This window comes from Oncorhynchus kisutch, linkage group LG19 (assembly GCF_002021735.2).
Source record: "Oncorhynchus kisutch isolate 150728-3 linkage group LG19, Okis_V2, whole genome shotgun sequence".
Lineage (NCBI taxonomy): Eukaryota > Metazoa > Chordata > Actinopteri > Salmoniformes > Salmonidae > Oncorhynchus > Oncorhynchus kisutch.
In genome coordinates this window covers 18,403,451-18,415,746 of record NC_034192.2, presented here as the reverse complement: position 1 = coordinate 18,415,746, position 12,296 = coordinate 18,403,451, and positions in this window count along the sequence as shown.

Sequence of the window (12,296 nt, the reverse complement as noted above, 5' to 3'; positions counted from 1 at the left end):
TCCTAAAAAACACTGTTGCCTTGTTTGGTATCACATTCAAATTATAAAACTGGAGGGGACAAAAATGCAATTTCTGAATGTTGTCCCCAGGGAAAGTTGCTCCCCTGTGTGTTATTATAATTGGGTCCGCAATATGCCAAAATGCACTAGCTGGCACTAGCTAGCCCTACCTGGTTACTGGCTATAGTCATGCTAGCTAGTAGTAGCTAACAGTGACAAAAATAAAAACATTAACTGTTCTTCTGTGTTTCATGGAAACGCCCAAACATTACACTTGAAATCAAAAATATGTATTTAATGATAGCCTCATGGAGAACCAGGCTTCCCTAATATGGGTAAGTCTGGGGAAGTTCTCAATAGAGGTGGAACCCTGGTAATATGCTGCATTCAAAACAACTGAGAACTCAGATCTTGGAACTTGTAAATCTCTGACTTCCGACTTCAGTGTGTTCAAGACAACAGGGATATCAAAAGAAAACGAGCTCGGACTGGGAACAATCGCTTTCAATGATCATCCAACTTAGAAATTCTGTCATCTTTCTAGAGCTCCGACTTTCCGACCTGAAGATCACTAACGCCATGATTTTACCTCATTTGTTTCAGAGTTCCCAGTTGTCTTGAACGCACCAATAGTGCTCACTAGATTAGTATCGTAGGTGCAACAGTGCATGACAATTCTTTTTACAGTCTATAGTGAGGATGGCTGGGAAATCGCTGATTACAGTTTTTCTCAGTCGCTTTGGTGCATTTCTTAGATCAAAAGTGCAATTCTTGAAACTACTTGTACAAATTCCAAATCATCTAGTCACTTGTGCACATCATTAAAGCAATTTCTTATTCCTTTGAACAAATTGCAATTGATAATGTACAAGTGTCAGCTTTTTTTCCACATTATCAATTGCTCAGTTGATCAAAATATAGTAGATGGTTCTCTGTTGAATAGTCTTATCCCTCAAAACATCTAGGTATTAGGTCCTTGCATAAGCCATTACATGCAAAATTGTTGAACTATTTGTCATAAACTGTCAAGCATAGTTTTACACATTTCTATTAGACCTTTTGAACAAAAACGTGAATTAATGAATCGTGCAGGTGAAATTGACCCTCTCTCATGAAGGAATGGAAAGTGTTAGTTCAACCAACAATCAACCAGTTGTCTAAAGGTGCATTTCATGAAGAATCAATTGGCAAGCATATATAGACAGACCACAACACAGAGTTGCAATTTTTCCAATAATGGATGGACCAGGAAACGAACAGGTTCAACAGCCAAGAGGAGGAAGAAGAGGAGCAAGGATGCATGGTGGAAGGCAAAACAGAGGAAGAAGCAGAAGAGGACATAGGCGCATATCTGATGACATAAGGGCCACTATTGTAGACCATGTTGTCAATCATGGCCTTACAATGGCTGAGGCGGGTCGAAGGGTGTAGCCGAATATTGGGAGATCAACCGAGTCCTCAATAGTTCAAACGTTTCGAAGAGAGAACAGTGTACAGTGCACTGTTACTGTATATAAGCAGTATACTGTATACTTCCTACAATGCTTCATATTACAGTAGTCCACTTGTATTTCACAGCATACTGGAAATATACTCTATACAGATACATACTGCACCTTACATGCACCCACCTGTATGTTTTATAGTAAAATGTGTGTTCGCATAGTTTTTGTCTATGTGAAAGTGTGCGATGCATTACTGCATTTTTCCCCACATAGGACTGCCAGATTACCTCAAACCGGTGGCAGAGGACGCCTTTTCACACCTCAACAGGAGGAGGCTATTTGCACCATGGTCCTAGCAAACAATGCCATGAGATTCAGGGAAATACAAAGGACCATTATAGAAGACAACGATGTCTTTGAAAACATCCATACGGTTAGCATCTCATCCATCGACAGGGTGCTGCATAGAAACCAGATGAGTATGAAACAGCTGTACCATGTACCATTCCAAAGGAATGAGGACAGAGTTAAGGAGCTATGGTACCAGTATGTACAGGTAAAACATTAATCTACTGTATGTAACTACTTTACAGCAACATTTTATAGTGATACATAGTACAGTAAGCATAAACTGCACACATTTCCATTGCTGTGGAAGGAATATGCAATATATGTACATTTTATGTCACTCTTCCTTACCAAAACAAATTCAACTGTGTGTTCTGGGATATAGCGTATAATGGAGTTGGAATCAAGTTAACCCTCTAACATAATTGGAGACGTGGATGAGGCTGGCTTCAACCTGACCAAATGCAGAAGGCGGGGTGGAAAATCGTTGGTCACAGAGCTACTGTGGATTTGCCAGGCCAACGGGGAGGAAATATCACCATGTGTGCTGCTATTTCGGAGCATGGTGTCCTAACCCATATCCCCCTTATAGGGCCATACAACACCCAGCATCTACTCAACCTTTTAGCGACTCTCTACGTGGCTGTGCTCAATGCAATGGCACTTATAAATGTAGATCCTTCAAACACCCACAAACAGGGAAATCGATCCCAATAAAATATGTTATTACGTGCTCCACTAAGGCAGTTATTTATCTTATAACAAGTTAAATTAAAAGTACGTATCTCAGAGCATCGTAGCACCATTAGGTGTAAAAACTTTACTTATCCAGTTGCGGCCCACTTCTTGGAGGCAGGCCACTCGATTTCGTTTCTGCGTTATATTGGCATCGAACATGTCACCCTCCCTAGGAGAGGGGGTGACCTTGATAATTTATTGTTAAAACGAGAGGCTGCCTGGATCTTCAATTTAAAGACCCTTGCACCCTTCGGTCTCAACGTAGACTTTGATCTGAAGCCATTCTTGTGATTATTGTGACTTTGCCATTGTAATTGTTCATAAACTTGTGTAGTCAAATTAATCTATGATCGTATGCTATCCATTTGTTGTTTGTATGCTGTTCTTTGTATGACATTTTAATATTTGATTATTAACCAATGATATTAGGCCACTCTTGGCCATGATTACAGACACCTGTGTCTTTTGACACTATATAAACGAGTCATCCCGCAGTGTTTGTGATTATACCCTGATGAAGACAGCTTGGCTGTCGAAACCTTGGTAATTACATTTTTGCATCTGAGAGCTCTCTTTTATTTTCAAGTTTCAACTCTGCTAGCCAGCACCTCATCTTAATAGGTGTGCGTTTCTTTTTCTTCTAGATAATACTGTTAAAGTACACAGTTACATTGACAACATGCCTAAACATTTTGACGACCTTGTTCGTGAACAATGACTCAATGACTTATCATTCTGATGACACTGACATGATCATTGGCATGAATATTTACTTTTGAGAGATGTACTAAGGATTTTTAGTGTCTGACTAGCTTTAGAAACATATCTATTGTATATTGCAGTTTGTACAAATTGTTCTGAGAAATGCACGTATTATTTTGCACATGTTAGGGATGATGTGAAAAATGCACCAAAGTGACTGAGAAAAACTGTAAAACCCCTTCCAAATATCTTTAGAGTATGTCGATTTTGTGTATAAAGCACACTTCTGACAAAACAGATTTCAGTTTTTCCTCCAGGTTCTCCATTTTCTGCAATGTTGCAAACCAGCATATGGAACAACTCTCTGCCAAATGTGTCCTTCCTAGTCTGAAAACAGTGACGAACAATACAACATTCTCCAGACCTCCAAGGTCCGTGTACGTTATGTTATTTTGATTGTCGAGTCAAAAATGGAAAAACAGAAAACAGCTCATTTTCTTTTTTTGTTTCTGAATTTGAAAAATGAAAATCGGATAGGACTTGTTTTCTCATTTATATTGTTGAAATTGGTTGGACATGGAATAATGAAAAACAAATAACAACAATATGAATTCCATTTTTTATTTTTGTTTTTCTATTTGTTCACACCTGGAAGTACACCCCCCTCATAGAATATTCACAGGGCTTAGGGTGTGTGTTTACAGTCTGGGTTGGCAGCACAAAGAAGTGATTAGACTGTGTGAGTGTGACAGGAAGATACAAATACTTATGTTAGCTAAGATGCAGAATTTAAGATTAAGTTAGAATGCCAATATAACAAACTCAACAACAGCTGATCAAAGTTGGTGTCATGGATCCCTCTGGAACCTTCATTGTGCACACCTGGCCCCTATTCCCACTGATTAGTATGTTATATCTGTGCTCTGTTCCCTCTGTCTTTGTCGGTTATTGTTCCCATGTCTGTTGGTGGTGTGAGTACCTATACGTTGGTGCAGCTGTTATGCTCCGTGCTATATATATTGTGTCTTTCGGGTATCATCCCATGGCGTTCAACGAGGTTTACCCTCACTCTTTTGTTTGGGTACAGCCCAGTGTTTTTGTATACATGTTTGTTTTGGGTGTATTAAAAACCCCTATTGTGTATTCCTGCGTCTGTCTCCAAAATTCTTTATACCAGCGTGACAGTTGGCTTGCTCTAGCTAGCAGGTTGCTAGCTAGCCCCACCTGGTTACTGACTATAGACATGCTAGCTAGTAATAGCTAGTGGAAGTGAGTTAGTCCCTCAACATGCTACAAGATGAAGCTGCCCGGCCAGAGCTACCTGCTGCAGAAAGGCCAGATTTCTCCATTACTTTCTGAAGCCAATTTAGCTAGATCTTCTGTCAGCTGCTGGTGTTTATTGACTGAATAATAATGAACAGCAGATATTATAAATGGTTACCTATCTGGCACTTTGCTTTGCTAACTTAGCTATTGCTTACACATACAACAATATCCAATCAAGCAATAGTCAGAGCTGATCTGTGCGTGTGTGTTTGTGGTGTGAGAGAGTTCTGAATGTTCCCGCAGCAGAAAATCACAGTATGGCATCTCATGTGATCATCATGAACTTCATCTAATTACATCAGCCAATACAATAAGTTAAAATAAGCCCTTTATTGGTATGTGTATACATCACCTACATCCTTTCCTGCTCACTGAAAGGCAGCCATAGGCTATACTCTTCAGTTGTGAATACAACTATTGTTTCAACAATACCAAACATTAGGAAAACCTCAGGACAGCCTCAATTCATGGCACATGGACTCTACAAGGTGTCAAAATCGTTCCGCACGGATGCTGGCCCATGTTGACACCAATGCTTCCCACAGTTGTGTCTAGTTTACTGGATGTGATTCTAGGGAGTTTTTCCTAGCCACCGTGCTTCTACACCTGCATTGCTTGCTGTTTGGGGTTTTAGGCTGGGTTTCTGTACAGCACTTTGAGATATCAGCTGATGTACGAAGGGCTATATAAATACATTTGATTTGATTTGATGTCCATTCTGACCATTCTTGATACACATGAGATACTTAAGCATAAGAATCCTAGCAGCGTTGCTGTTCCTGACACAAACTGGTGCCCCTGGCACCTACTACCATACCCCGTTCAAAGGCACTTAAATGTTTTTTTCTTGCCCATTCACCCTCTGAATGGCACAAATACACAATCCATGTCTCAAGACACTATTTAACCTGTCTCCGGTCCTTCATCTACACTGTTTGAAGTACATTTAACAAGTGACATCAATCTAGGATCATAGCTTTGACCTGGATCCACCTGGTCAGTCTATTTCATGGAAAGAGCATGTGTTCCTCATGTTTTGTATACTCAGTGTATACAGGTGTCGGATCGTAATTTGATCACCCTGTTGCAGGAAATTGAGACGCAGACCATTTAATGAGAGACTTTGTGAATACACACAGATCTTTCTTGAATTGTATGTGTGTAAGTAAGTGGGGACGGGGAAAAAGAGTGTACTGGAGGAGTGTGGGGTATCCTGTCTGGTCATTTGTTCGTGGACTGTAGCCTCAAGCCTGATATGCATAATAATACAGCCAGTGTCACATTTTTGATACTTAATTCAAAGTGCTTTACCTTAAAATGTGCAAACAGGCTTAAAAACAGGAAGTGCTAACTGTTGGATGGTGACTGCATTTTGCCTGTAGTAAATAGATGTGTAAAGACAAAGTAATATCATGAAATCTAATTTTGCATTAGCTTGTAACGTAGAAAATATTTGATTTGATTTTGGATCACAGGATATATGCAGCAATTTCATTCACTTGTATTACTTATCAAGAGAAGGAAGGGAGGTAGGAGGAAAGGGAGTTTCTTCAACCAATCCCATCTACACCCATCTATCCACTCTTACGGGTGTTTTCTGTTAAGAGGCTAAATAGCACTAAAGGAAGTAAGCAAAGGCACTATGTGTAATCCTGGGATTAAGTATACTTATTGGTATAATTCTATAATAGCCTATAGTTATCTGTACTTAATCCTATAATGGCCCATAGTAATATTATAGTCTGATAATGGCATGTAGCAGTCTTATAATTGCCTGTAGTAATCTGCACTTATTATTTTCTGGAAATAATGTATAGGCTCGCCACCATTATAATTGATCCAAGGAACTAGAGGGGAGGGGAAACCCCGCCTAGAGGAAAGAACTTAGATTTGGAAACAATAATGTAGTAAAGCCAAGGTGATATGGTTATTAGCATAAAATGGAGGGACTATGAAACTTGAATAAGCATGAAACTGTATAAAAGGAGTGGACTGAGACTGAGTTCGGCAGTTGGTCTATGGGCTAGCTCGGCTTGTTACCTTGTAATAAAGTCTATTTGAATTCACAAGTTCCGGTATCTGAGAAATATGATTGAGCGAATATTTCCACGACACTCTCTCCCCCCACACCCACATCCCTCTATCTGTCAACGGTCAGTAAAAATCACACTTGAACATTGAATTTAACTGATTTAATCTAAGGGCAGTTGAACAATAGTGAGCAAATTTTAGTATGAGGGGGGATAAAGTAGTTGACTTGGCAGCCTGTCAGCATGGGATTGGTGCCAACAGAAAAACAAGTTCCCCTGATGTATCCTGGAGAGAAAGAGAGAGTGAGCTAAAACCACACGACATGAGAGAAATGAAGAGACACACTTTGAGAGCATCATGCTTAACAGGAAGTGTAAATTGGGGTATTTCTTTGAAGGATGGGGAAGGAGAGGAGGGTCTCAGCTGAAGTCCAAGAATAGTGATATATTTAAAGTGGAAATTTCAGCCTTTTTAAACCTTGAATACAGTACACGTTTGCATTTCCTGCTGTGCAGGACATTTCCTGCAACAACAGGGTGATCCTACACCTGTATACATTCAGAGAAGTAGGCCAATTATCACAGCAATAGTCACAACTGAAGGGTATAGCCTACATCTGCCTTCAGTGAGTAGGAAAATACGTTGGTTTAGTATACCCATACCAATTAAAAGTGCTATTTTAACTTACTGTATTGGCTGATGACTACATGACATTCATGATGATCAGCTCAGATGCCATACTGTGCTTTTCTCCTGCGGGAACATTCAGAATACACACACACGCACACGCACACGCACACGCACACACACGCACACACACACACACACACACACACACACACACACACACACACACACACACACACACACACACACACACACACACACACACACACACACACACACACACACACACACACACACACACACATACACACACACACACACACACATAATTGAACTTGATTGATGAATTAAGGTCACTAATTATTAAAGAATTCCCCTCACCTCTCCCCTCACCTGGTTGTCTAGGTCTTAATTGTCTAGGTCTTAATAGTGCAGACACTAGGCCCTCCACGGTATGAGTTTGACACCCCTGGTCTATAGCTTGACTGGATATTGTTGTATGTGTAAGCAATTGCTAAGTTATCTATGCAAACTTCCAGATATGTAACCATTTACAGTAAAGGTGGTTCATTATTTCTCAGTCAATTCACACCATCAGCCGACAGAAGATCTAGCTAAGTATTCTACATAAAGTGATGGAGAAATCTTACCTTTCTGCAGCAGGTAGCTCTAGTCGGCCAGCTTCATCAAGTCCATATGATATGGATTTGATGTTTAACTTTAAGAAGCTAAGATTTAAAGTTGTCTTTATCTACGGAAACAGATAGTGCCTTTCTCTAAGCAGTAGGAAGCGGATTATTCAGTGAACCTTTATCTGTTCTTGATTATGGTGATATTATTTATCAAAGGGGTTCTGATGCTACTCTTAAACCTTTGGATGCCATCTACCATCGTGCCCTTCATTTTGTTACAGGAGACACTTTTGATATTCATCACTGCATCGTGTATCGAAAGGTTGGCTGGACTTCGCTAAAGACCCGTAGAGCTCTATATTACTCATTTTATGTTTACAAGGCCCTACTTCATAAACTTCCATCTTATCTAACTTTGCTGTTGAAGTATAGACACCTGAGTTGCCTAACCCGTTAACGGGATTGGTTAACCCTTGAGTTTCCTAGGGTCTCCACTGAGCGAGGTAAATCAGCTTTTAGTTTTAATGCACCGTATTGCTGGAACAAAATTCAAAATGTATTTCATCTTGATATTCTGTTACCCATTAAAGTATTAATGGGTACACTTATTTGTGGAAGAATGTAACTGTTTTTCTGGGTAATTTGGGATGTTTTATTTGTGCTTCCCATGACTGTGTTTTTGTATTTTAATGTGTGTATATATTTACTGTAAATCACAGGAGGCTGGTGGCACCTTAATTGGAGAGAACAGGCTCGTGGTCACGGCTGGAGAGGAATTGGTGGAATGTTTTCAAATACTTCAAACACATGGTTCCATGTGTTTGATGTCCTTCCATTATTATGAGCTGTCCTTTCATTATTTATGAGCTGTCCTTCCCTCAGCAGCCTTCACTGCTGTACAACATTACAACATTTACAACATTAACAATGTCTACACTGTATTTCTGATCAATTTAATGTTTTTTTAAATGGACAAAAAAAAGGTGCTTTTCTTTCAAAAACAAGGACATTTGTGTGAAACGTTTCATTATATTTTTTGCATTGTTGTCAAACTAATATTTGACACTTATTAATGCCAAAATAATATTCAAAATGGTGAGTCTTTTTTCCTAAACAGGTGGGGCTCAAAACAGCCTTTGCCCCACCTGCTCTGAATGACATGTTGATGCTGACCAACATACTGTACCTCTTACTGTACCGTTCTAGAAACACAATGTAATACACAGTCATATCCAGTAGATGGAGTCATTACACAGAGAGATAAGACTGATTAAGGTACTTTTCAAGATGTTTACAAAATACTTACATCACTACAAATAATTTTGTGTACCCTAGGGGATGATATTGCGCCAAGCACCATAACCAAACATGCTTAAATCTATAGAAAATATGTGCTACTTCCAGTAAGACATCCATTACGTCGGAATAATTTCCCCTTGTCCCTTGCAGCCTTCAGATAATAATGGGTTCAATGGTCTCACACATGCAATTTTCCCATTCACAGTCACGGAACCATAATTATATGAGATCATAAAACAAGGACCTGTCTGACAACCTCTTATCTGTCTCTCTTCCCAACATCATTACATGCTATTAATTACGTCACTACATGCTATTGACGAATTTAGGGCAAGGGTTGCTTTGCAGAGAGACTTCCGGGATTGAAACATACTCCGTTTCATGGAAACATGGCTCTCTGGGGACATGCTGTTGGAGTCGATACAGCCACCGGGATTCTTTGTTCGTCACGCCGACAGGAAGAAACATCTGTCTGGGGGGTGGGGGTGTATGTTTCATGAGTAATGGCTCATGGTGTAATTGTAACAACATACAGGAACTCAAGTCCTTCTGTTCACCTGACCTAGAATTCCTTACAAACAAATGCTGACCGTATTATCTCCCAAGATAATTATTGTCGGTTATTGTCACAGCCGTGTATATCTCCCCTCAAGCTGATACCACAACGACCCTCAAGGAACTACACTGGACTTTATGAAAACTGGAAACCATATATCCTGAGGCTGCATTTATTGTAGCTGGGGATTTTAACAATGCAGATTTGAGAACAAAGCTACCTAAATTCTATTAGCATATTCATTGTAGTACCTGGGCTGGCAAAACACTGGATCACTGCTACTCTAACTTTCGCAATGCATACAAGGCCCTCCCCGCCCTCCATTCGGCAAATCTGACCACTACTCTATTTTGCTTCTCCACTCCTATAGGCAGAAACTCAAACAGGATGTACCAGTGACAATGACCATTCAACGCTGGTCTGACCAATCGGAATCCATGCTTCAAAATTGTTTTGATCATTCAGACTGGGAAATGTTCAGGGTAGCCTCAGAGAATAATATAGATTTATATGCTGATTCGGTGAGTGAGTTGATAAGGATGTGCATAGGAAATGTTGTACCCACTGTGACTATTAAAACCTACCCTAACCAGAAACCGTGGATATATGGCAGCATTTGCGCAAAACTGAAAGTGTGAACCAGTGTAGTTATTCCCTCCGCAAGGCAATCAAACAAGCGAAATGTCAGTACATGGAGAAGGTGGAGTCGCAATTCAATGGCTCAGACACAAGACGTATGGTGGCAGGTTCTACAGACAATCACAGACTACAAAAAGAAAATCAGTCACATATTCCGACATCTTGCTTCGAGACAAACTAAACACCTACTTGCCCGCTTTGAGGATAGCACTGTGCCACCGACGCGGCCCACTACCAAGGACTGTGGGCTCTCCTCCTTCCTGGCCATCGTGAGTAAGACATTTAAACGTGTTTACTCTCGCAAGGCTGCAGGCCCAGACGGCATCCCTAGCCGCGTCCTAAGAGCATGCGCAGACCAGCTGGCTGGTGTGTTTACGGACATATTCAATCTCTCCCTATCCCGGTCTTCTGTCCCTACATGCTTCGAAATGGCCACCGTTGTTCTTGTACCTATGAAGGCAAAGGTAACTGAACTGAATGACTATCGCCCCGTAGCACTCACCTCTGTCATCATGAGGTGCTTTGAGAGACTAGTGAAGGATCATATCACCTCCACCTTACCTGTCACGCTAGACACACCGCAATTTGCATACCGCCCCAATAGGTCCACAGATGATGCAATCGCCATCACACTGCCCTATCCCATCTGGACAAGAGGAATACCTACATAAGAAAGCTGTTTATTGACTACAGCTCAGTATTCAACACCATAGTACACTGCAACCTCATCATCAAGCTTGAGGCCCTGGGTCTCAACTCTGCCCTGCGCGATTGGGTCCTGGACCTCCTGACAGGCCGCCCCCAGGTGGTGAAGGTAGGAAACAACATCCCCACTTTGCTGATCCTCAACATTGGGGCCACACAAGGGTGCATGCTCAGCCCCCTCCAGTACTCCCTGTTCACCTGTGACTGCGTGGCCATGCACACCTCCAACTCGATCATCAAGTTTGCAGACGACACAACAGTAGTAGGCTTGATCACCAACAATGACGAGACAGCCTATAGCGAGGAGGTGAGGTCACTCAGAGTGTGGTGTCAGGAAAACAAACTCTCACTCATTGTCAACAAAACAAAGAAGATGATCGTGGACATCAGGAAACAGGAGAGGGAGCACCCCCCCTATCCACATCGTCGGGACAGCAGTGGAGAAGGTGGAAAGATTTAAGTTCCTCAGCGTACACATCATGGACAAACTGAAATGGTCCACCCACACAGACAGTGTGGTGAAGAAGGCGCAACAGGAGGCTGTTCAACCTCAGGAGGCTTAAAATCCTCACAAACCTTTACAGACGCACAATTGAGAGCATCCTGTCGGGCTGTGTCACCGCCTGGTATGGAAACTGCACCGCCCACAACCGCAGGGCTCTCCAGAGAGTAGTGCGGTCTGCACAACGCATCACCGTGGGCAAACTACCTGCCCTACAGGACAGCTACAGCACTCGATGTCACAGGAAGGCCAAAAAGATCAAGGACAACAACCACCTCAGCCACTGCCTGTTCACCCCACTACAATCCAGAAGGCAACGTCAGTACAGGTGCATCAAAGCTGGGACAGAGAGTTTGAAAAATAGCTTCTATCTCAAGGCCATCAAACTGTTAAACAGCAATCTGTAACAGAGAGAGGCTGCTTCCTACATACAGATTTGAAATCATTGCCCACTCTAACAAATTGATCACTTGTCACTTTATTTAATGCCACTTTAATAATGATGTCAGAGGAAGGCCCTAAAAATTGTCAAAAACTCCAGCCACCCTAGTCATAGACTGTTCTCTCTGCTACCCCATGGCAAGCGGCTTCTTAACAGCTTCTACCCCCAAACCATAAGACTCCTGAACAGCTAATCAAAGGGCTATGCAGACCATTCTTTTACGCTGCTGCTACTCTCTGATTATAATCTATACATAGTCACTCTAACTCTACCCACATGTACATATTATCTAAATTACCTCGAC